This window comes from Misgurnus anguillicaudatus, chromosome 11 (assembly GCF_027580225.2).
Source record: "Misgurnus anguillicaudatus chromosome 11, ASM2758022v2, whole genome shotgun sequence".
Classification (NCBI taxonomy): Eukaryota; Metazoa; Chordata; class Actinopteri; order Cypriniformes; family Cobitidae; genus Misgurnus; species Misgurnus anguillicaudatus.
In genome coordinates, this window is record NC_073347.2 from 29742116 (window position 1) to 29767743 (window position 25628).

The 25628-nt window shown below is 37.0% G+C and overlaps 1 long non-coding RNA gene across 1 annotated transcript; it reads right to left on the reverse strand.

The window, feature by feature from the left end:
* Positions 1-666: 666 nt before the first annotated feature.
* LOC141368825 (uncharacterized) lies at positions 667-25260 on the reverse strand. The gene is made up of 2 exons (XR_012372210.1): positions 24988-25260; positions 667-1655 (listed from the first exon to the last, which is right to left on the reverse strand). It is a non-coding gene; the product is annotated as an uncharacterized lncRNA (long non-coding RNA).
* Between the last annotated feature and the right edge of the window lie 368 nt (positions 25261-25628).

Genomic DNA, 25628 nt, shown 5'->3' on the forward strand with positions numbered 1-25628 from the left:
CATGCGCTATTTGCCTTAAACGCATTTTCCGCGCAAGAAAAAAAAATTTTACTTGAGCGAAAAATTCTTCTGACCCAACGTTAAATCCAGCAAGTAATATTAAATGAAGAACATCACGCAAACACGCTTTGCGTTTGGTTACAGTGTAACCATTTTTGTAGCACAACCATAGATTTGTGAACTATCAACCCATCCTCACCCCATGTCGTCAATAATTGACGACACTTGACCATTCGTCAATATGTGACGGGGAGGGTATACCTTTCGCGTCATTTTTTGACGAACTGGGGACTTCAATACTATTACGTCCGTTGCATTCTCTTTCCTATTTTCTTACCATTTTCGCGTCGGTTTAGGGTTAGATTTACATAATGACATCCCTACCCAAACCTAACTCTAACCCCAACGCCAGGTGACAACTGTCGTACCTAACTCTAACCCCAACGCCAGGTGACAACTGTTTAATTCGCGTACACTGTTTAATTTTGCGTAATCTAACCCTAAACCGACGCGAAAATGGTAAGAAAATAGGAAAGAGAATGCAACGGACGTAATAGTATTGAAGTCCCCAGTTCGTCAAAAAATGACGCGAAAGGTATACCCTCCCTGTCACATATTGACGAATGGTCAAGTGTCGTCAAATATTGACGACGTGAGGATGTGTTGGAACTATAGTTTAACTCAGGACACCCTGTAAGAGTGTGACATTGTTCGACTCTTTTGGCACATGCGGCCCTATTTAAAATGATGTTTTTTCGACTGAACAGCTGCTTTTAATCCATTGGATTGTTTCCTCGACTCTTGTTTCCAAATGTTGAACAGGGGCAGGCAAGTTCACACAGACCTTTCTTCTCAAACCCGTCCTGTTCTCTGTCAAACATTGCGTGGCAACATCAAACATCCAGCCAGGTCATATTTTTTTTCTTCTTCTTGACAGGATTCTAGCAGCTTTGTGGGAGGATAATTGAGGGAAGACGTCTGGCGCATACGTGCACCGTTTTAAGCGGGAACACCGGAGGGCTTCTCTGTCGACTCCTCCTCCCTGTAAAAAATGGGGCCGGTCATTGGAACTCCTGAGTCATTCCAAAGCTTCAGTACTAAACATCACACACACACAAGATATCTGGATCCTCCTTGTTGAATTTTATGTGTTTTTGTAGGATCTGCAAAACCACGGCCGCCTCAAACGCCCAAGCACGTGTCCTGCCCTCTTTCCAGGTTTCTTCACTTGTGTGTAACTTTATTTGCTCAAAACCATCTTTGTCAGTTTGGCAGCGACTCAAAGAAAGTCCTCGATGGAGATGTGTTTAAAAAGGAAGGATATCTAATCTGAAAGAGGAGCGAATCGTCTGTTTACACTGCATGGCTAGCGTCAACTGTTCTTGTTTAACTTAAACAATATCAACTGTTCATTGTTGCTTCTGCTCTGCAGGAAGCCGACGCAGATGTTTGTCACACTACACATGCGGTTCGCCCCAACCCACTCGTTCGGTTACGTGCCAGCACTTTTGTTTTTTAAAGCTCCATGTCTTTCTTACGGGAGGGTCATTGGCGGGCCAGGTCCAAATGAAAAAATTGTTGGCTTTCTTTCTTGGCGTGCGCCCATATCCAGTCTTTTGAAAAGATTACTCTGTTGCTGCTGCTCCGCCGGCCTCCTGTGAGGGATTTCATAGAGGGGTTAGAAATTCAGCCACTTTAAGTTAAGTTACACAGCCACATTTTCCTCCCTTTCTCATTCCTCTCTTCTCTTTTTTTGCTTTTCTTTTTCATACAGGAGTCTGTGTGTCGTCTGAGTTTAGCTGTCATGCTACAAACATTGAGAAATCATTTTTAAAAAGACGAGAGCCTTTATTTAGTTATGCACTGTTTTTTTCAATTCTAACAAATTAATTAAGCACTCGAACCAAATAGTGAGTAAAATACTTTATTTTGGATCAATCTGCACATTTTTGCAGCTGTTGAAAGGGACTTTATTTTCTCAGTCCAAATCACCCCCTGTTCCCAGCCCTAACATGTATAGATTCATGATACAGTACTGTTTCTCCCTGGAGCTTGTTGACAAGTTGCTTATTTATGTTTCCTAAGGCCGGTAACAGATGATTGATTGATGGAGTAAGAGGTGAACGCAAGCTTTTTAGCCGATCGGCGGCTGCTGTGTGCCTCTTGTAAGCCAAGTCAATAAAGCCTGATTGTGTGGGTTATTGTAAAGGCCTAGACACTTGTAAATGAAGTTATAGACTTCTCCACACTTTATTTTATTATTAATCATTCTCTAAAGAGGTAAAGAAATCACCTTTACTTATAGTAAATGTGCCCATTTGGCAGATATCGCATATTGATGCATAGCATTTTTTACTCTACCTTGCAATCATATTTGGTAAAATAATTTTCCTTGACACTGAATGCAACTACACTGACAAAATGAAGGTTTAGAAAAAGTATCCTCAAAAAGTCGTATTACTTATGCTCAAGCTTTATTGCAGTTCACACTTTTCCAAAGTTATGAATTGGCAGGTTAACAAATGTTTCTGTATGAGCAAATCCACCAGACTGACAGTACCTTTCACCCGTAAGCAATTCACGAATTAGTTTATTGGTTACCTACAGTAAAAGTACAGAGTGATAAAATTAATGTGTTTGGATATATCCTACTCTGAAAGTGTATACTGAGTAATATCTTGGCAAATATGAGCACAGTTTGTGACAAATTGAGAATAGTGGGGTCTTTATCTGTTGAGTAAAATATAAGAAGCAGCGTGGTGCAGCAAAAGTCTTTCTTTTCTCTATATTTGATCTTGTGGCTGTTGAGATATTAAAGTGAAATGATTTATTTCTCTTACAGGAATACACTGAGCCACTGTTTTGACTCATACATCAGTATTTGGTGGACAGCGTCCAATGGGAGCAGCTTTAGTTTGGGAAAGCAAAAGATTTGTTGCACAGGAGATAATGTGTGATTGTTGTGATGATCGTGATGGTTATGATTGTGATGGTCATGAAGGTTATGATTGTGATGGTGGTGGTGATGATAAATATTTTGGTGATTGTGGTTATTATGATTTTAGTGGTTATTATTGTGATAGTCATGATGATTATTATTGCGACGGTTGTGTTGTTATGATTGTGATGTTTATAGTGGGGTTGTTGTGATGGTTATGATTGTGATTGTTGCATTGGTTTTGATTGTGATGGTTATTACTGGGGTTGTAGTGATGAATTTGATTGTGAGAGTTATAATTATTATTTTGGTGATTGTGATGGTTATTATTTTGGTGGTTATGATTGTTATTATTGTGTTGATAGTGATCGATTGTGATGGTTGTGATGATTATTGTTTTGGTGATTGTGATGTTATGATGGTTATTATTGTGATGGTTGTGTTGTTATGATTGTGATGGTTGTGATGATTATTGTTTTGGTGATTGTGATGTTATGATGGTTATTATTGTGATGGTTGTGTTGTTATGATTGTGATGGTTATAGTGGAATTGTTGTGATGGTTATGATTTTGATTGTTGCAATGGTTTGATTGTGATAGTTATAATTATTATTTTGGTGATTGTGATGGTTATTATTTTGGTGGTTATGATTGTTATTATTGGGATTGTTGTGATGAATTTGATTGTGATAGTTATAATTATTAGTTTGGTGATTGTGATGGCTATTATTTTGGTGGTTATGACGGTTATTATTGTGTTGGCTGTGATAGTTATAGATCTTGATGGTTGTGATGATTATTGTTTTGGTGATTGTGATGTTTATGATTTTGGTGGTTATAATGATTATTATTGTGATGTTGTGTTGTTATCATTGTGATGGTTGTAGTGGGATTGTTGTGATGGTTACGGTTGTGATTGTTGCAATGGTTTTGATTGTGATGGTTATTACTGGGATTGTTGTGATGGATTTGATTGTAATAGTTATAATTATTATTTTGGTGATTGTGATGGTTATTATTTTGATGGTTATGATGGTTATTATTGTGTTGGTTGTGATAGTTATAGATTGTGATGGTTGTGATACTGATTATTTTGGTGATTGTGGTGGTTTTGGTGGTTGAAATAGTTATGATTGTGATGGTTATGTTTGTGATGGTTATGTTTGTGATCGTTGTGATGGTTATAATTGTGATAGTTGTTATGGTTACTATTTGGATTGTTCTGATGGTTATAATTGTAATGATTATGATTGTGATCCTTGTGATGGTTATAATTGTGAGGATTGTGATGGTTACTATTTGGATTGTTCTGAGGGTTATGAGTGTGATGGTTATGATTGTGATGTTTGTGATGGTTATTGTTGGTCGTGATGGTTATAGTTAGTGATGGTTGTAATGCTGATTATTTTGGTGATTGTGCTGGTTATGGTTTTGGTGGGTAAGATAGTTATTGTTGTGATGGTTATAATTGTGATTGTTGTGATGTTTATAATTGTGATGGATTTGATTGTGATGGTTGTTATAATTATTATTTTGATGGTTATGATGGTTATTATTGTGTTGGCCGTGGTGGTTATAGATTGTGATGGTTGTGATGATTATTGTTTTGGTGATTGTGATGGTTATTATGCTGAATATTTTGGTGATTGTGATGGTTATAATTGTGATCGTTGTGATGGTTACTATTTGGCATGTTCTGATGGCTATGAGCGTGATGGTTATGATTGTGATGTTTGTGAAGGTTTTAATTGGGGTTGTTGTGATAGTTATGATTGTGATGGTTATGATTGTGATCATTCTGATGGTTATAATTGTGATGGTTGTAATGGTTACTATTTGGATTGTTCTTATGGTTATAATTGTGATGGTTATGATTGTAATAATTGTAATGGTTAATATTGTGAGGGTTGTGATGGTTCATATTTGGATTGTTCTGATGGTTATGAGTGTGATGGTTATGATGTTGGTGGTTAGTATTGGGATTGGGATTGTTCTAATGGTTTTGAGTGTGATGGTTGTTATAATTATTATTTTGGTGGTTATGATGGTTGTTATTGTGTTGGTCGTGATGGTTATAGATTGTGATGATTGTAATGAATATTGTTTTGGTGATTGTGATAGTTAAGATGCTGATGATTTTGGTGGTTGTGATGGATATGATTGTGAAGGTTATGATTGTGATCGTTGTGATGGTTACTATTTGGATTGTTCTGATGGTTATCAGTGTGATGGTTTTTATTGGGATGGTTATGATTGTGATGGCTCTTGCTCTTTCAGATGGAAAATTACATTTAGTTCCATAGCCAAAGTCCATTTGGTTTAAATTTCCTGGTTTAGTCTTATGTGTTTGACCCACTCTAAGTTTTAGCCTCCCTCGCTCTCCTCCGCATTTACTCTTACTGTCAGCGGGTGTTATGAAAGAGATGTGTCACAGTTTAGGTTTTCGGAGAAAAACTAATCACATCTGTGTGATTGAGGTGGTTATGTAAGAGTGTGCTGAATTCTTCAAAATTCTGTAGCCTGAGGCAGAAGACAGCCGTCTCCGTGTTACTAGTGTTTGAGAATAAACGATTGTTGTTGAAAGAATATATTTCATTCACTTTCATACACTGAGTCATGTACCTATGCTGTTCAAATGTTGAAATTTAATATTTGAATAGTACTGTAGATATTGTTTTTTTCACCATGTTTGAAAGTAACAAAAATCATGTTAATATTATGGTAATTAAAATATCATAAAATGCTTGTGTATTAGCATCTCATAATAACACTTTCTTCATGGTTTTAATGGCTTGCGTGTTTGATCAATTTACTGTCCCTTTACCCATTTTTCTGCAGGCTTTATTGCTGCTCCAGTTCTTAATAACAACGATTGTTTCCAGACAAATGAAATCCTGTAAACAGGCCGTCATCCCCTCGATGGTTCCTGAGATCAATAGTCTTATTAAAGGTGCAGTTGAGTGAGGGACAAGGCTGATTATCCTGGCCCTCACAGCTCCTGTCTAATACTGTTCTCAGGTCAGTCTGACAGCCAGGAGAGGTCACAAGGAGATGTCACAGGGTCACAGTGAGCTGAAAATTACAATTTACCCTGAACATTTTGACATGCCCCTTAATAAGATAGAGAATCATGTGACCCGGGAGACAAATTGAATTTGAGTCCAGTATTACTTTTTGGAAACTGGATTGAATTGGATAATGTTTGTTCTGTACAGTATGTGACATGTTTAGCAGTCTGAGTTCTCGTTCATGCTAAACTTTAAAAGATTTTAAGCCTCTGCAACTCAAGCCAAAAATATCATTTCCAAAGCCCATAAAAATTCTTGGTGGGAAAAACCAATCCTAGTCACGAAATATTTTTGTCATTTATCCGTGTCATTGTCATGGATCTCCGCATTTTTCCGTGTCCATGCCACAGACTTTCTGTTCCGTGTCAGTTTCACGTATTGGTTACTCAATTGTTTTTCCCATTTTTAAGCCATTTTTGCGTGGGTTTGGGGTTAGATTTGTGTTTTGGGTTAGGATGTCACTTTAACTATTGCTTTATACTAGGTTTTTTTCCGGATTTTTTGACAATTGTCGCCTGACGTTAGGGTTAGAGTTGGGTTTGGGTTAGGATGTCATTTTATGTTACTGAAAGTCGTTCTAACCCCAAACCCACACGAAAATGGCAGGAAAATAGGAAAAACAATTGAGTAACCAATACATGAAACTGACACGGAAAAGAAAGTCTGTGGTACGGACACGCCCGCCGACAGGGGGGGACAAACGGGTCTGTTGTCCCGGGCCCAGAGTGGGGGTGGGCCCAGAGGGGGGCCCAGAACTGGAACCTATGGAATAATTGTTAAAAATAAAGAAAATATTTTATTCATTTGATTTGAAGTTCAGTACGCTCAAAATGTCCGGTCAGACTCAGCACAAGTCCGGTGCTCAGAAAATAAAAGAAAAGAAGAAAATATAGGCCTTATAGAGGAAAATAGAGGAAAATAGAATTCCTAATTCTCCCCATTAGGAATCTGTGACCGCAGATATAGTCACTGCATCGCGTGTGTTTAGAAGTATGTGCTGTTTGCTGTGAGGTTTTTATGAGAGAAAGCACATACTATTTAATATTTAATGTGTAAAACTTGAATTTGAAATAAAACTTACGCGGAGTAGATAATGAGATGAGATCTATATTGCTAAGTGACGCGACAATTATTTATTATTTCATATCCGTTTACATGATAAATATAAATTGTTAAACAGATGATATTATCTTGTTATAGGCTACATTCATAATGAGAAGCCTTTTCTTTTCACTGTTACACTGTAGACAGTAATATACCGTATGTATTTTATATAAAACTCTATGGTCGTGACAGCACATTGTTCATTATCTGTTGGTTCATGTTGGTCCAGTTTAATTCAGGGTAATCCTTTAATAAAATGTAATTATAAAATATTTTATTGTTTTGTAATATTCACAGCGCACATTCTCTCAAATGAATGTGCTTAATGTGCTTAAAACATGTTTAATTATTCTGCAAAATTCCGCATAGATTTTGCAAAAGAAATCCGCAGAAATAGCAAAAAATAACTCCTTGCACAGATTCCCTATACAGCTGTACTACTCTTGCAGCAATTAAAGCAGTTCAGATTTGTTTTAAATGGCAAAATATTTCTTTTTTATTTACATTTTAGAGTATTTTTGTTTGTTCCAACAAGCGGTTAGCAGCCGACAGCAAGTTGACGACATGTTTGATGAATTGAACTCTCAAATCAACACTTCACTTGTCTATAATAACAACTACATAAAATATATATTTTCAGCATATCACAGTGTTAGTTTAAACGTTTATTATCTACACACACTATTTTTTAAAAGCGGAGGCAGGTTGCTCTGCTGCTCGCAGCTGCAACGGGGGCAGAAATATAAAAATGAAAAGGGCTATAGCTACAAAACGAAACGAAATAAACATGAATCCGAATAAACATGCAACCTGCTACCAACTTCGCTATGCATATATACAGAGGCGTCATGCCCATTCAAACTGAGGGGGCAACTGCCCCCTTGGTTTTTTTGAGCCAATGGATTTTGCATCCAACCTCAAAATCAAATAAGCGTCCATTAATCTGTTATATGACTTTTAATCTGTTTAATATGCACAATATTATACATTATGTGCTGCATCCTTGTCACTTTTCGGAGATTTTCGCCGTTTTGATAGTGTTTTGATCATGTTACATTACTTTTATTCTGGCGGCAGCTGCGCAGTCGCAGACGTCATCAGCGTCTGGGCGCGCTCACGTCACGAGCTCTCTGCTGTTGCTGACTTGCTGCTGCATTTGGCTATCTGAGGAATTAAAAAGTGTAAGAAACGCTCACAACATTTCCAAACCCCAGTATGGTAATGTGCAGTTAACCTCCTCTGTGTAGAAAATGTATAGTTTAAAATGTGTCCGTCTCAACGTTATATTAGTAGAGATTCATCTTCTTGGCACAACGCCAAAGTTTGCCAGAGTTCACGCGGGCGCAGAATCTCACATGCTCACATGAGGTAAAATTTAATGCAAAATCCGTTCCTCTAATAATTTTATCTAAACATATTTTTTAAAATCATTATTGAACATTAAAATCAATCACGTGGCTATAGCTTATGTCATTTTCGTTGGTTATATACTTTATCGATTTAAAATTACATTAATTTTATATGATAATGTAGTTGTTGTGCAAAATGCATTAATGACACAATTAAACAAGCCATTAAGACTTAAATAAAACATGCCGTTTCAGATGTAAATATGATGCAAATGTGTCATTATTCCGATTGAATAGTATTTGATATTAAAGTTAGTCATCACTCTTATTTTGGAGGTTTTTGCATGAAAGCAGGGGTTTTCAGATTGTTAGAAATGTCAGTGCCATGGAAAAGACTGAAAGCTCTATAATATTTCGTTTGATGACTGTGTATACACAAATTTCTGTGAGCTGTTGACACTGTGCCCCCTTAAAAAAAAATGGTGCATGACGCCCCTGCATATATAGATTATGTATTGGATGCTGTTTGCATAGATTATGCGCAGTATCCAAGGTTTTAGTCCTCCATTAATATTTTTTCCCGGTGCGCTGCGGTACTGCTGTTAAATACGCAACGGCTGCATTGTAAATGTGTGGCTGGCTGTGCTTATAGCGGACTCGTGCTATAGGTTAAAAGTCTTACTACGTTTGTTTTGCAATCATCGTCTGTCAAAATGTTATTTTAATTAAATTGAAAAATATAAAAAGACGGAGAAGCCTAAATAAGCTCAAGGTCCGCCCGCGTATCAGCTGTGAGGTTGAAAAGGTCGGGTCGGGCTTGGGCTGAAATGCAGGGCTCTACCCTCAGTCGCATTCATTGAGAAAAATGCAATGCATGCTCATCATGAAAGCTCTTTACAAAATAATATCCCTCTGGGCTTTTGGTTCAAAGGCGTGCATGTTTGGAGAAATTTTGATTGAGTTTATATGTTTACTTCAAATTTCTAAAGAGAGGAGTAATATTTATTAAATTTTTAGTCCAAACACGGCATAATATTAGCTGAAGTTGTTTTACTGATATTTCCAATAGTCTGTTCATAATTCATACGTGATTATGATATTTTGTGTCAGTATACAGTGTCAGTACACTGAAAAAAAACATTCATCGAATTCAATCAGTTTTTTAAGGTAAGTGGTTGCAATCGGTTTGTTTAAGCTACATTTAAACAAAAGTTTTATATTTTATTTTACTTTACTAATCTTTTTTGTTTAAATGTAGCTTAAACAAATTGATTGCAACCGCCCATCCCAAAAAACTGACCAAATTCAATGAACACTTTCCCTCAGTGTACTACATTTAAAGGTGCAGTGTGTAAATTTTAGAAGCATCTAGTGGTGAGGTTGCAAATTGCAACCAACGGCTCAATCCACTCACCCCTCGTTTTTGAAACGCATAGAGAAGCTACAGTAGCCGCCACCGGTAAAACATGTCATCGTCAGAGACAACTTAGTAAAAAAAGTTTGTCCGTTAAAGGTTTCTGTAGAAACATGGCGGCACAAAATGGCGACCTCCACGTAAGGGGACCCTCTGTGTATGTAGATAAAAACGTCTCATTCTAATGTAATAAAAACATAACGGTTCATTATAAGAAGGTCTTTATACACCCCTGATAATATAGTTTTGTATATTATTTTGCATTTCTGTCAAGAGATCCTTCTAAAAACTACACACTGCACCTTTAACTAAATGTTTTATACAATGTATAATATGCAATATTCGTGGGTCCTGAATCTGATAATGCCAAATGTCTTGTTACCAGTAAAAAGTAAGGGGTGGGGGGCCCTCTAAGATTATCTTGTCCCGGGCCCAGGCAAGACTGTCAGCTGGCCTGGGTACGGACACGGAAAAATGCGGAGATCTGTGACAATGACACGAATAAATGAGCAAAATATTCTGTGACTATAACACGGAAATTCGTGAGATCAGGTTGTTCGAATCTTTAGGCCTCTGTGCTAATTGGTACGATTATCTCTGAGTATTTTGGCAGGAGATTGTTTTCCTTCTTGGAATATACCAAGGTTACTCTGTGCAGCTCATCCTACCAAGTCAGCATTATATCATTTCTCATTTTTTTCGCAAGTGTATTGAATAATTTGTTACATTTATATAGCGCTTTTCTGCAGCACGTTAAGGTGTTGTGTGTACATTTTAGTGGTGAGATTACGAATTGCAACCAACAGCTCATCCCTCAATTTCAAAACGCATATTGATGCCACAGGACAAACATGTCGTCGTCGTCTGAGACAACATAGGGATGAAACACGCTCCGTAAAGCAGTTTGTCCATTTAGGGCTACTGTAGAAACATGACTTCCATGTAAGGAGACCCGCGGTGTATTCAGATAAAACAGCTCATTCTAAGACAATATGTATAATATGTATATTATTTTGCGTTTCTGTCAAGAAATCCTTCTAAAAGTTACACAATGCACCTTTAAAGCGCTTTACATATGGAAAGGGAAATTCTATTTAACTGCACCTGCAGCATCCAGGATTGTATCTGTTTTGTCATCATTTTATACCCTGGAGGCTTACAGATTTGTGGTTTTTGGCCCTCTTAGAGAGATTTTATAAGCTTGGAGTTCACCTAAAATTAGCAAGGCACCGTTATTAAACATCCCAAATGCTTCAGGGATAGAATTTCTGTTACTTCAGGGCAAGACAGACCGGTTTGTTAAAGAGCCACTGTTTCCTGATTCAAAGGGCCCTGTATGACATGACACGGTTTATATTCAAAGAAATACACTGTAGACAAAACACATTTTTTTGTATTATTTTATTTGAGGAAATAATGAATATAGGTCTATCAATGTGTCTTTGTTGCTTACACTCTTAGAAAAAATGTATAAGAAGGTACAAAAGTTTTATTTATTTATACATTTTATATATATTGCGCTTTTCACACACCCAAACCACTGCAACAACAACATAGTAAATACAATAAGGTAAAAACAAGTACAAAATCCTGGACCACAAAACCAGTCATAAAGATTAATTTTCTTTTTATTTGAGATTTATAAATCATATGAAGCGATTTAGCCCCATAATGATTGTGTTTATATGACAATAATTCACTCTTGAATTCTCATGCATTAAACATTTTTACCAGGAATTATTGTTAAAGGATAAGTCAATTTTCTTTAAAAAAAAAAATCCAGATAATTTACTCATTACCACCATGTCATCCAAATGAAAAATAAAAAATATGAACCTTTAAACCACAACATCTCATCTATATCCGGTCCTGTGACACGCCAGTGCGACCTCACGTAATTGCGTAATGCTGTGGAAAGGTCAAGTGTTAATTATATGAAATGCACATTTGTGGACCATTTTAAACAATAAACTGACACAAAGACGTTAATTAGTATCATTCCACATACAACAACGTCGGAACGCTCCTCTTTCTCCACACTTGTAAACACTGGGGCGTGTAGTTTCTCATACGTCATCTGTGACCTCTTGACGTGATGGCATATTACGTGAGGTCATGCTAGTGCATCACACGGCCAGAGGAAGACGAGAAGTTGTGGTTTAAAAGTGCATATTTCAAAAATGACAATTGTTTTGCTAGATAAGACCCTTATGCCTCGTTTGGGATCGTTTAGAGTCCTTTGAAATGGCAATTTTAAACTGCATCAAAACTTTCACGTGTCGGGGTCCATTAAAGTCCACCAAAATGAGAAAAATCCTGGAATGTTTTCCTCATAAAACATCATTTCTTCTCGACTGAACAAAGAAAGACATCAACATTTTGGATGACATGGTGGTGAGTAAATTATCTGGATTTTTTTAAGAAAATGAACTAATCCTTTTACTTCTACTGTATAGTGGGTTTATAATGTAACTTCTGTGTTAGAAAGCACACAGAGGTGCCATCTGTGAATTAAACCCTTGAAGTTTTGTTTTGACATGAGACATACAGTAAATCTCTCTGATCTTTTGTCAAACAAGCTGATGTTCTTACTGTGTGCAAAGCTTGTAATGCATTTCATTTTCCATAAGTTGTAGTTTTAGCTGCCACACTTACAACACGACACACTACTGTACTGTCTGAAAGAAAGCCGGTGTTGAGCGATGGAAAGCTAAAACGGGTGATCGGGGGATTACCCTGTGAAAGTTTTAAAAACAACCAAGGCACACGTGGTGCTCTTAAAGGCTTCTTATATGGAAGTTGTGAAAGAGCAGCATTCATTACTAAACTGTGATGTTTACATGGTGACTAAGCTCAAGAGAATCTATGAATGTACCTGTCAATTTGACTCAGTTCAGGTGTGACCTGGCATCGTACCCATAAAGCCATTGGTGGTTTACAACAGCAGGCATGAGCGAAAGTAAATGTTGCTAAATACTGTAAAAGTCAAGTGTGTTTGAAAACTAATTCTCTAAGTTCATTGTAAAAAGTGAAAAGTTGGATCAACTTAAAAAAAATACTTCAATTGATAACCCATAAAGTTATTTTTACCGTAAAGGGACACTCCACTTTTTAAAAAATAGGTTAATTTTCCAGCTCCCCTAGAGTTAAACATTTGAATTTTACCATTTTTGAATCCATTCAGCCGATCTCCAGGTCTGGCGGTACCACTTTTGGCATGGCTTAGCATAATCCATTGAATCTGATTGGCCATTTGGCATCGCGCTAAAAATTAACCGGGGAGTTTCGATATTTTTTTCTATTTGGAGCTTGACTCTTCTGTGGTTGCATTGTGTACTAAGACCGACAGAAAATTATAAGTTAATATTGAAAGTTACCAAGGGTGCCAAGTTATTTTTGGGTGCTGCGTAATATATTGTGCCTGCTGCAGCCACCGTACGGCGGCAAAGTCGTTGATTATTACGGCAGAATGAGAGTATAGTCCTAGCCATATCGGCTAGAAAATCGCAACTTTTCATACTCCGTCTGTCTTAGTTCACAATGTAACTACAGAAGAGTCAAGTTTTAAATAGGGAAAATATCGAAACTCTTTGGTTATTTTTGAGTGCTAATGGTCTAATCAGATTCAATGGATTATGCTAAGCTATGCTAAAAATGGTAGCGCCAAACATGGAGATCGGCTGAATTGATTCCAAAACAGTAAAAAATCTAATGTTTAATTCTAGGGGAGCTGGAAAATTATTCTAATTTAATTTTTTCACCTAAAGTGAATTTTTATTTTTTATTTTTTGGGTGTTACCAGTTAAAGGCGGAGTCCACGATGTTTGAAAGCCAATGTTGATATTTGAAATCACCTAAACAAACACGCCCCTACCCCAATAGAATCTGGACCTTCTGTTGATAGACCCGCCCCACACATACGCAACCCGGCAAGGATGTCGGTTAGTAGACACGCTCCTTACTGCTGATTGGCTATAAATGTGTTTTGGTAGTCGGCCCGTCTCCTTTTCCAAAGCGTTTTTCAAACATCGTGGACTCCGCCTTTAAAGTCATTTTTTAAGTTGATCCAACTTTTTACAGTGTTGTTAAAATTATAATATACAGCAACCCTGTGATGATCTTATTGAAGCACATCATCTTTACATTTGCGTTTCATGGTTATTTTATGATATATAGTGTCTTTCAAACTGATGCCAATGTTACATTTTTATTACATTAACAACACTGAATTAAAGAAGTAGTTCACACTGAAATGTACTTATAGAGTTAGAATCTGCTTTCACTGGAGAAGCTCATAATACATATTAATATACTCAACCTTTGGTCACTTAAAAACAAGCAGAACAAGTCGAGCATTAATTCAAGAGGATGCTTTTATTTCAAATCAGCTCTGGTTTCGTCTGTCAGTACTAAAAATGTGAGTCCACATGTTGAAACCCAAATGTTAAAGGTCATGGTATACTATGGTTGACCTTTGACGCAACACCTCCTTTGAGTCATCAGTGATAAAGTGAGGAGTGACTGGAGGAGTTTGAAAGAAGGAGCTAAAAATATTTCAAACCACTCCACATTTAGAAGAGTTTCATCAGACGTACGTGATACACGTCTGGATCCGAACTTTACTTCTGGATTTGTTTTTTTAATGGTCTGAATAGTTGCTAAACTGATCTCTTGAACAAATGCCTTGTCGAAAATAAATGTTTTGGTTTCCAAGGTAATCTATGTGTTGTTTTTTTGCTTGTTATATACTACGTTTAAAGAACTTTTTTGTTATTTAATCTTAGCGGAGTTTACTGGAAGTTACATGCGGATCGCGACAGCCGCTTGTTTATGTTGTTACTGCTGAAATGGTCTATACAGCATAAGCAATTAGTCTTCTGAAACCTTATACCCCGTTTACACGAAGGAAAGACGCATATATTTCCCTGCGGTTTGGCCTGTCATTTACACGAAAACCGCGTTTTTATTACAGAAAACGATTATTTCTAAAACCTCCGGCCAAAGTGGATATTTCTGATTACCCCGGTTATGCGTTGCCGTGTCAACTGGGAGAAACGGGGTTTTAGGTTCTTAAACGTCACATTTTGCGCCAGAAAATGTTTAACGTCATGAGAGCGCCCTTACAGTTTGTTTGGCTACTGATCAATCTGTGGCTGAATCCCAAACCGCCTACTTCCATACTATATAGTATGTAAAAAGTGCTACTTTGCGTACTATATAGTATGGAAGTAGGCGGTTTGGGATTCAGCCAGGTTTATCATGTTTGCTGTTATGAAAGGAACAGGAAGTCGCTCGTGTTTTTCGTTGGTGTCGATTCTGACGATTTTGATTTGCTTGCATGGCTGTATTCCCCTTCCTACACTGCCTCTCACAGGTTTGGCATAGTTATTATGCCGCTCGACGGCGTATTTATGGGGGTTGATGTAAATGGAAAGTTTTTTTGAAAACGATGTGTGCACGATGTTATTATTGAAAACGGAGGCGGGAAAGTATACGTTTCTCAAAATACCCGGCTATGTGTAAATGTAGCCTTAGGCTTATATACTTTACTTGCAGATTTTACATGTACTGTATATACAATGATCATCACACTTTTTAGGCTCTGGCTATATAAACTATGTGTTTCGCATTTATATACCAAATAGCAACTTAATCAACAAAAACTAAAATGTAGGTAATGAAACTTGCAGCATTTAGGTAAATATTATTTTGTAAACCTTTTTAGTTGACGACATATGAAGAATGTGTCTGACATGGTTTCTTGTACTGTAAATGAGCATTTTTAAAATCAGGCTCTTATGTTTAAGTTCAATATTTCACTTTAATGACAATATTTTTTTTTTTTTACAAATGTCACTTTTGTATTTCATTGATATTTAACAAATTTGACTGCCACTGCAAAACCCTCTAAGTGCATGCAAAAAGTCCACTTCTTTAGATGAGACATAGTAAACAGTTGCATAATTACTAAAGATGCAATTAGAAACGTTGCAAACTATGAATATCAGAATGTAAAAATGAAGAAACTGAACCACACATAGGAGGCACCTGCCTGATCTCATGAGAATTCATACATTGTTTACTAGTTGGCTAATTTACTGTATATAAACTCATACGAAGTGAATTGTACAAAAACAAACGATTATCATCAATAATGAAACCCCTCCCCTAACCCCAACGCCACAGGGGTGTAAGCAAATTGTACAAATGTGGTCGTACGAATTAATACAAACTAGCTACCTTGTAAAATACGTAGGAATTGCCATGAGATAGTGTTCGAGGCACTGTGGCAGTCACATTCGCAATGTATTAACATTCATTTTAGATAGAGGTGGGGTTTAGTGGGTTCATATATTATAACAACAATACATATATTAGTTTACATATATTATTATACCTGCATAGACAGGCATGACAATATTTATAAATGGGCTGATTTTAGGGTAGAATTTACACGATTGTTCTGGACAGTCATGTGATGGTAGATGATTTTTTTCTCCTATTGTTATGGTGTAAATAAAAGCTTGGTCTTTGGTTTCTCCCCAAGGGAGCAAAAGATGATAATTTTAAATAATTCCCTCAGAGGAATCTTTCCTGCAACTTAGAAACTGCAAATGAGAAAACGTCCCAATGGTGGAAACACAGCTTGTCCACATTAAGACGTTTGCCCTCGGGTCTGTACAGGAGATGCAGACTTTTGTCTCACAGAGGAAGAATGCAGAACAAAAACTTGCTTTAACTAACATATAATACAGACCAGAAGTTTTCAATGATTCATAGTTGAGTCACATCATCTATTTTTAAGGCACATGGTGTCTTGATGTTGAAATGATCCTATTTATGAGACGAGTACACATGTTACCAGGATGTTGGATTTGTAAGTTAGGTGGGTGTCAATTGAGATATTTTGGAAGTAGTTGGTTTAGTCGTTAATGTTGGCCATAAAGTTAGCTTGTTGTACAGTATGTATTTCGTATACTGTTGGTTAGCGGTTTTGATACAGTCTTTCACTTGTCTGTTCATACTCTGTGCCTGCATTGAAATACATGACAGCATTTATGATTGGATTAGCACAGCTATGTCTTGTCTTTGTAAGCAAGTAAAAATAAGAAAAAATTTAAAATTATGTAACTTTACTTAATATTATTTAAAGGTGCAATGTGGGACTTTAAGCGTCATCAAGTGGTGATATTGTGAATAGCAACCAATGGCTCAGCCCACAGCTCACCCCTTCTTTTCGAAATCCATAGTGAGACTACGTTAGCTGCCACAAAACAAACAACTCAATGTAGTGACAAAATGTGATCTATAGGTTGTCCATTTAGGGCTACTGTAGAAATAGAATGGCGAAAAATGGCGACTTCCATGTAAGGGAAAAACAACTTATTCTTACTGTGGGTTCACACCAGACGCAAGTTCAACGATTTGCGTAAGTAGATTACAAACAAAGTCAATGCAAAGACGCGATTAAACGCGTTCTTGCATGTTTGCCGCGAAAACACGCGCTATTCGCCTCAAACGTGTCTTTACCCAAGTTAAAAATATTCAACTTGAGCGAAAAATTCGCATGACACGAATTTAAATCCAGTGAGTAATCTAGAATAAGTAACGTGATGTCCTGCATTTGGTGTGTACGTAGCATAACTGTGGGTTCACACCAGATGCGAGTTCAACAGTTTGCGCAAGTAGATTATATACAAAGTCAATGCAAAGACGCAATCAGATGCATCCTGGCATGGGGCGATGCGACTGACGCAATATGGGAAACACTGCGAAAACACACTATTCACCTCAAACGCGCCTTCGCCCAAGTTGAAAATATTCAACTCGAGCGATAATTTTGCAGGACACGAAGTTAAATCCCGTGAGTAATCTACAATGAGTAATGAGATGCACCGCATTAAGTGTGTATGTAGCATAACTGTGGGTTCACACCAGACGCAAGTTATGTAAAATTATGTACAATTATGTAACTCTACAACTATGTTAATTATTAAATGAGAAACCAACATTTCTTAGGCCTACCCTACTGAAAAATAAGCTGGTAGCTGGTTTTAGCTGGTTTAAGGTGGTTTAAGCCGCTCCTCCCAGTCTGACAAAGCTGGTCATGCTGGTGGGCCTGCTGGTCTTCCAGCCTGACCAGCTAAGTCCAGCTAGACCAGCTTAAAACGTGACCAAAACACAGCTAGACCAGCTTGCTACACCAGCGAAACCAGCTTCCTACACCGGCAAAACCAGCTAAAACCAGCTCACCAGCTTATGCTGGTCTTAGCTGGATTTTTCAGTAGGGTATAAAATTTCCAAGCACTTGACAAATAAGCTGCCAAACAAAACTCATATTATACTAACAGCCTTTGAAATCTGAGTGCTTCTCTGTATGTGCCAAATTAAAGCCACTGGATTTCAGAGCCAATCAGCTTTCAGAAAAACCTAAACAAAATCCGATGAGTCATGGGCGGCCATTTTGGTTTGTAATTTCCATCCGCAGCCTGCTGTCAGGGAACATAAAGGGTATGGGGAGGGTAAAGATGTGAGATGAGATTAATGAAATCATTTTGTAGCTCATTATCACTTTAACAAAGTTCTCTGATTTCACTTCTCACATTCACCGCATCAGCTGACATCTCCAGAATAAAATTATAAGAGCTCTGTTTGAGGATAATGATTTCATTATACGGATACTATATTTAAATAACAAAAAAAAGAAACTAATTTACACCTTATGAAATCAAAGCCTTTATTTACACTTTTACACATGCATATTTTTGCAGATATACAGTATGCATCAGTGGCAGCTCGTGAGTGCTCATCCGAGGGGCGCAAATTCAAAATAAGTGTTTGGAGTGTCATGTTTTGCTTGCGTTTTCTAAATATGTGTTTGTTGCGTCATGTGAACCATGTGCAACACGTGTTTTGTCAAAATAAGTGCCTGCTGCACACGCGTCAAAACCGTTTATGATAAAAGAGACGCTCACGTTCACAAAATACATGCAAGACACTCCCTTAACAACAAACTCTGATTACGCTTGAGTTTATGCGAGTATCTCGCAAACGCGAGCGTCTCTTTTATCATAATCCCTTTGGATGCTTCTGCAGCAGGCACTTATTTTGACAAGACACGTGATGCACACTCTCGACGCGCAAAGACATATTTTGAAATTACAAACCACACACATGACGGGATACATACATGTTGGAACGAACTTCGCATCGAGCACACTCGAAAAAAGTGTGCATTTATGGATGTTTTTTTTTTGTGGCTTCTCCAATGTTTTTTACGGATGAAAATTAGCCCTCGGCTAAATCCGGTACAATACATGAGATGGAAATTTTATGTTCAAAATTGTGCATGGTCCCATTATAAATAAATAAATGAAATGAATGAAATGAATTTTCCTGAATCCCGACTGATGCATCTAGCTGATTACTAAGACATGTAGGTAAACGAAACCCTTTTAAATACTTTTTTTAAAAGATCCCATATAAAAGGTAATATTTTACAATAATTTTCAATATGTTGAATAATGCTGTTTTATTATATTTAAACAAAAGATACTTTAATTTTAAACATCACTTGGATAAAATCCTAAAGGGATCAAAGAGAATGCTTCTAAGAATCCTTGGAAATTTCAGTTAATCCAGCAGGATCTTATTTCTTTCAAAGAATTCCTTTTGGATCAGTTACAAATTATGCTTGGAATTACACTGGCATTCCTGGAGGATTTCTCGACCAGGGATTGCTCATGTTTAAAAGAAACGATAAATACATTCACACAGGAGAATCCAGAGTTGGGAGGCACCATTTGTTTCAAGGAAATCAATATCTGGGAGCTCATTCTAAAGTCTGTGGGAGGTTATTGAGGTAATTATAGGAGGACGGTGAAAGACGGCCACACCGCCTTTGAGGTTTCCCAATAGTAACAACCTTTCATCAGTCAAACCAGAGAACATTCCCAAACACAAAGACCTCTGCTAAACCCACCTGGCATCATCCGACCCTTCTGTGAAATATCACAGATTGCAGCATTGTACTAACTAACTTGTATGAGAAGTGACTGATTGTTCAAAGCAATATGTGGTTAAATAGTATAAATCAAGTAGGTAAATTAAAGATACAATTTGTATTTATGCGCCGAAAGATGGCGCCAGATCAAACAAAAACAATGATGTTGTTTACTGACGCTCTGAAGCAGCGTGGAATTGTGGGATTTGTAGTCTTTAACTTTAGCCATCAATCAGACGAGAACGAGAAATCAAGTTGATGGATAAGGTAATCAAGTCTTATAAATGTTGCATTTGATGACATCGTTTATTTCATTATGTAAGTTTATATGTGATGTTCAAAACGAAATTGTTAGTCATATTGATATTACAGTATTAGTCCAAATTCGATGGTAAACACAGCTCAGAATTAAGTTTTCAACTTACAATCTACAATGATTTTTCACATAATGTATTGACAGTACAAATCTTATTGTGAAGTGTCTTAAAATGACCATTTATATTGCTGTACAATACCTTTTGATGTGCATATCGTCCGCGGGAAGACGCGCTGATTACAATCTACACACTAATGTTGTGATCAATATAATAGCATACGTTTTTTGAAGGGTTACAAATCAAAACAACTCACCCATTGCGTAAAACACAAGCAGGATCAGAATCTCGTTCTAGTTAAATGTTGTTGTGAAGCTCTCTCCATCCAGATAATGCAACAACAAATTGATCCTCCCTCGTTTTGTTCCAAACTCTTCTTGGGTCGTTTGATTGGCCCGTACGCTTACAGGAGCTGACACAACCAGCGGCAGACGGTACAGAGATATCCATAAGTCCATAAGCAAGCGCATAGTTCAGCATTTGTCCACAACACTGGCTGCGTCCGAAAACGCAAGGCAGTGAGGACTTGCCTCGCTGCCTCATGAGGAAATGACTTCGGCCTCGGAGGCCTGAAGGCAGATCAGAGAAAGGCTTTCCGACGCACTTCAAAGGCAGCGTGTTTGAAATATAAACAGAGAGCGCCTTTGTGATAACTAATCACATATTTGAAAAAATACAATACTAATTTCTCGCTAGAAATGCAATTAAAATGCTTAAAAATGAAAATATACGTTTATTTTCACTAAATTTGTGCTCCAGCCGCTTCCTTGGCCGCCATTTTATTTTTTCGAGCTCGACCACTGTTGTCATGTGGTTTACGTCAGTAAAGGCGGTGACAAAGGGTCACATGGATATTAACGTCATTGACAGGAGACTGCACTGCCCCGTGTCAATGTTTTGAATGGAAATTTTCTCATGATTTACAAGTAGTTGAAAACATTACAGATATTGATAGTAATCAGCTGGACAAAATATATAACACTGGCCTAGTGGTTTTTGGAGATTTACTGCAAATATCTTACAAATTGCACCTTTAACACGACATAAGCTAAATAGATAGTGTTGTAAATGCATTAGCAGTTAGACAATTATGCAGAATTTGGACATATACAATCAATATTATTATGTGGGTCACATTGGGTATGGTTATTAATATTGCATTTATCAATGTTTTCCCTGCTGTCTGCGACCCTCTCAGTTGAGATCCAGTGCAGTTTAACATGCCCAAAACACTGGCTCTGTCAGTCGAGAGAGTATTTTTAGAAAGGTCTTTGTTAACACAGAAAACATATTTCCCATGATGCCCAGGGAGGAGTGATGGATGCTGTTGAACCCAGGGTAGAAAATGTCTCACTATCATTACATCTCCAGTGAGACGCTGGTTTATGATGATGTGTGAACGTCTGAAAATAAAACACAGCGTGAGACCTCTGAAGAACTTGTAAAATATTTCCACTAGTACTTTTCAGGTTTAAACAGCATAAGGCTCTGTTCCAAAACGTAGTGAGCTGTCTACGTACTCAGCATTTTAGAGCATTGTAGTGATTGTAACAACAAGAAGCAACACTACGCTGCTTTCGAAGATACCTCATTTAGACCAAAGATTATAGATCAAGCAGGAGAAATGTCAATATACTTAGCCATCGCTAAAGCCATTAAACATCATTCTGACTGTGAGATCAATACGTTCTGATTGTAGGAGGTTAATGCATAACTCGCTGTTGCTAAGATACAAGATAGCTAGGGAGCAAAAAGTGCAAAGTTCACAAACGTTGACCTACTATCATTGTGTTTCATAATAGAGGATATTTGGAGCAGAATTGTTAAGTGGCTAAGTAGACATCAGTTGTAATAATTTGTCCGATGTAAATATCCCTCATCTGACTGTAACAGTATCACATTGTACATCTCATCTTGAGGTTGATTTTAGACCCTGGAACAACACTGCCCCCTTGAGGAAAACTGTGGGATGCATTGTAATCAACCCCAATACAAATAGCTGAATACACTTTAAAAACAAACAATGCTATATAGCACCAAAAGTGGTAATCATAGAAGAACCGTTTTTAGTGCCATATAGCACCGGTGAAGCACATGTGTAGTAGAACCATATGGGGGCCATATAGCACCACATATTGTTTTACATAGCACTATGTGGTTCTACACAGGTCAAGGATATAGTTTAACCATATTTTAATTTAAAAAATATATATGTTTGTTGTCATAAAATTCTCACATTGCCAAAATATTAAGATATTATATAAGATTGACTTAATTTTCTTTAAAGGGACACTCTACTTTTTGTGAAAATATGCTTATTTTCCAGCTCCCCTAGAGTTAAACATTTGATTTTTACCTTTTTGGAATCCATTAAGCCGGTCTGGCCTTACCACTTCTAGCATAGCTTAGCATTATCCATTAAATCTGATTAGACCATTAGCATCGTGCTAAAAAAATAACTAAAGAGGTTCGATATTTTTTCTATTTAAAACTTGACTCTTCTGTAGTTACACCGTGTACTAAGACAGACAGAAAATTAAAAGTTGCGATAATATCGCGTAATATCACTAGGCCTGCTGCAGCCATGTTACAGCAGCAAAGTCCTTGATTATTACGCGAGAATGAGAGTATAGTTTCTAACTATATCTTCCTAGAAAATCGCAACTTTTAATTTTCTGTTGGTCTTAGTACACGGTGTAACTACAGAAGAGTCAAGTTTTAAATAGGAAAAATATCCAAAGTCTTTGGTTATTTTTTAGCATGATGCTAATGGTTTAATCAGATTCAATGGATTGTCCTACTAGGGGATCTACAGTTAAGACCTGTTGATCAATAATGATGATTGAAGACCAGCAGTCAGAGATAAGATTCGGCATGGCATGTGCAGGACCAGTCTATGGGGTGGATTAGACTAGTCCTACCTAGACTAAAATAAATGTAAGAGCTGTCCAAACTCAAAACAACTTGCACTGATGTACCTTAAAACAGTGGTTCTCAAACTTTTTTCGTGTGTGGCCCCCCTTGTGTACGGTGCATTCCTTCGCGGCCCCCCAAAGAAAATTTCTAACTGTTCTAAAATCTATCATTTTAATTAAACAAAACATATTAAGTTATACAAAGTAGTGCTGTTGGTTAGTATCTTTATTTTTTTTAGGTTTAATTACACAGTATTCATGATAAATGAATGTCTTTTATAAAATGTCATAAAACTGGGACCCCCCTGGCACCATTTCGCGGCTCCCAGTTTGAGAACCACTGCCTTAAAATACACCAGTGTCCTTTGTTTTGCCTCAAAATGCACATAAGTAATGGTTTTAGTAAGGTATGTTTGTTAAAACTAGTTATATTTTCCAATTAAAATCAGGTCTAGTCCTGGCTTAAGCTAATCCCTGTCTCGGAAACCGCCCCTATAAGAAAAAAATAAATTGACTAACTAAAGAGTCAGTGCAGTTTATGGCCACAGTGACGCTTATAGCTACTTCAATTTAAATTTGGTACCCTTTGTGGTGGTTTCCTGGACAAAGATTAGCTTAAGCCAGGACTAGGCCATAGTTTAATTAGGAAATATAACTAGTTTTAACAAACATGCCTTACTAAAAGCATTCCTTGTGTGCATTTTGAGGCAAAACAAAGGGTACTGATGTATTTTAAGATATGTCAGTGCAAGTTGTTTTCAGTTTGGACAGCTCTTACATTTATTTTAGTCTAGGACTAGTCTAATCACTGTCCGGGAAAATGTCCCTTTGAGTACTGAGGTTAACACATCATAGCCTAAACTACATATATTTTGATTTGTTTACAGTTTCTGATATTAGAGTCTGTCAGATCTCACATATTGGAAAAATGAATTACAAGAGAAAACAAGATTTCATGATGGAGGAAGTTATTTGAACAGAATCAAGACTGAGCTTTATTGCAGTCCAACAGCGACATCTGCTGGTAAACTGAAGCAACCGTCTCTTTCATACACATATAGGCCTGAACAATATTTACACCAGGGCTAGTCAACATGTGCGGCCTTTCAATCATCTTTATCCGGCCCGCCGGTCATCTTTGTCTGATTTAAAATCAGCGTGGTTACTTTTACCTTTACACTGTAGGCCCACATATTATAGGTGACCAGATTTGTTAAATGAAAACCGGGGACATTTACTAGTTCAATGGTCAAAATATCATTAAAATCTTATTTGTTGTTATCTATAAATAAAAAAATGGGGACCAAAATTTTTTTTGCAAAAATGACTTTCTTACTTAGTATTTCTGTCTTGTTTTCAGTACAAATATCCAAAAAAAAATCTTAAATCAAGATGCATTTTCTTCATAAGCAAAATCCTCTAAGAAAAAAATCTAGTAATACAAAAAATATTAAACTGAAGTGAATTTGTCCTTAATTTTGCAAATTAAATATTTTGGTCTAAAAAATACTTATTTTCTTAGGGCATTTGCTTATCAAGGAAATGAATCCTGTTTTAAGAATTTAAATTTTATTGAATATTTGTACTAAAAACAAGAGAAAAATACTTAGTAAGAAAGTCATTTTTTAGTGTTTCTAATTTAATGAATTGAACAATTTCTTTAGCCTAAATCTATTTCCCTTTTTTATTCAGTGCACATATATGATATGACATGAAATTACTTCTAAGGTACTTCAGCTGATTACATAGCATTGTAAATGTTAAAAACAGAAGAAATAATACAAAATGTAAACATATTTAATTAAACATGAGTAGTTAGTACCTTAACCCCCGATAACTTTGACTGTTTTCATATCTTGATTGATGATAACTTGATGACGCTTTCTCGTGTGTCTCGTAGTAAATTCTTCTTCGCTAAATCAGTGGCGTGCAACAAAAAAATCCATAGACATTATATACGTAGACACCTCATGACGTGCTGGAACGCATCCAGCGCCATATTGGATGGGTCTCCTCACTGCACGCTATCACCAGAGTCAATGGGAGTTAACGGAAAGTTAAATTTGGATATCATCAGCATAGCAATGGAATTGAAGTCCATTGCCCGGTTGCATGAAACTCCTTAAGTGAGGGTTTCCCTGAGGGAGAAAAAATCCCTGAGGTAAGGGATTTATTTAAGAGCGTTGCAACAAAGGTCTTAACTGTCACCCTTACCTAAGTGTTTATACTAAGTATTTTACAGCAGTCTCTGCCAAAACACGGCAGCGGAGACGCGGTTGCTGTAGTTACAACATCTCACAGCGGTAACAAATCAACGCACGCAGCTCAACAGACGGCGGATTTGTGTACAATGAAACATCGCAAATAACAGACTGTAAAGTGCCGCATGCATGAATACTCAAAGTAATTCAAACTGGAAACACTTTAGATTGACGGACGATCAAACCGCTATTCTCCTAATAA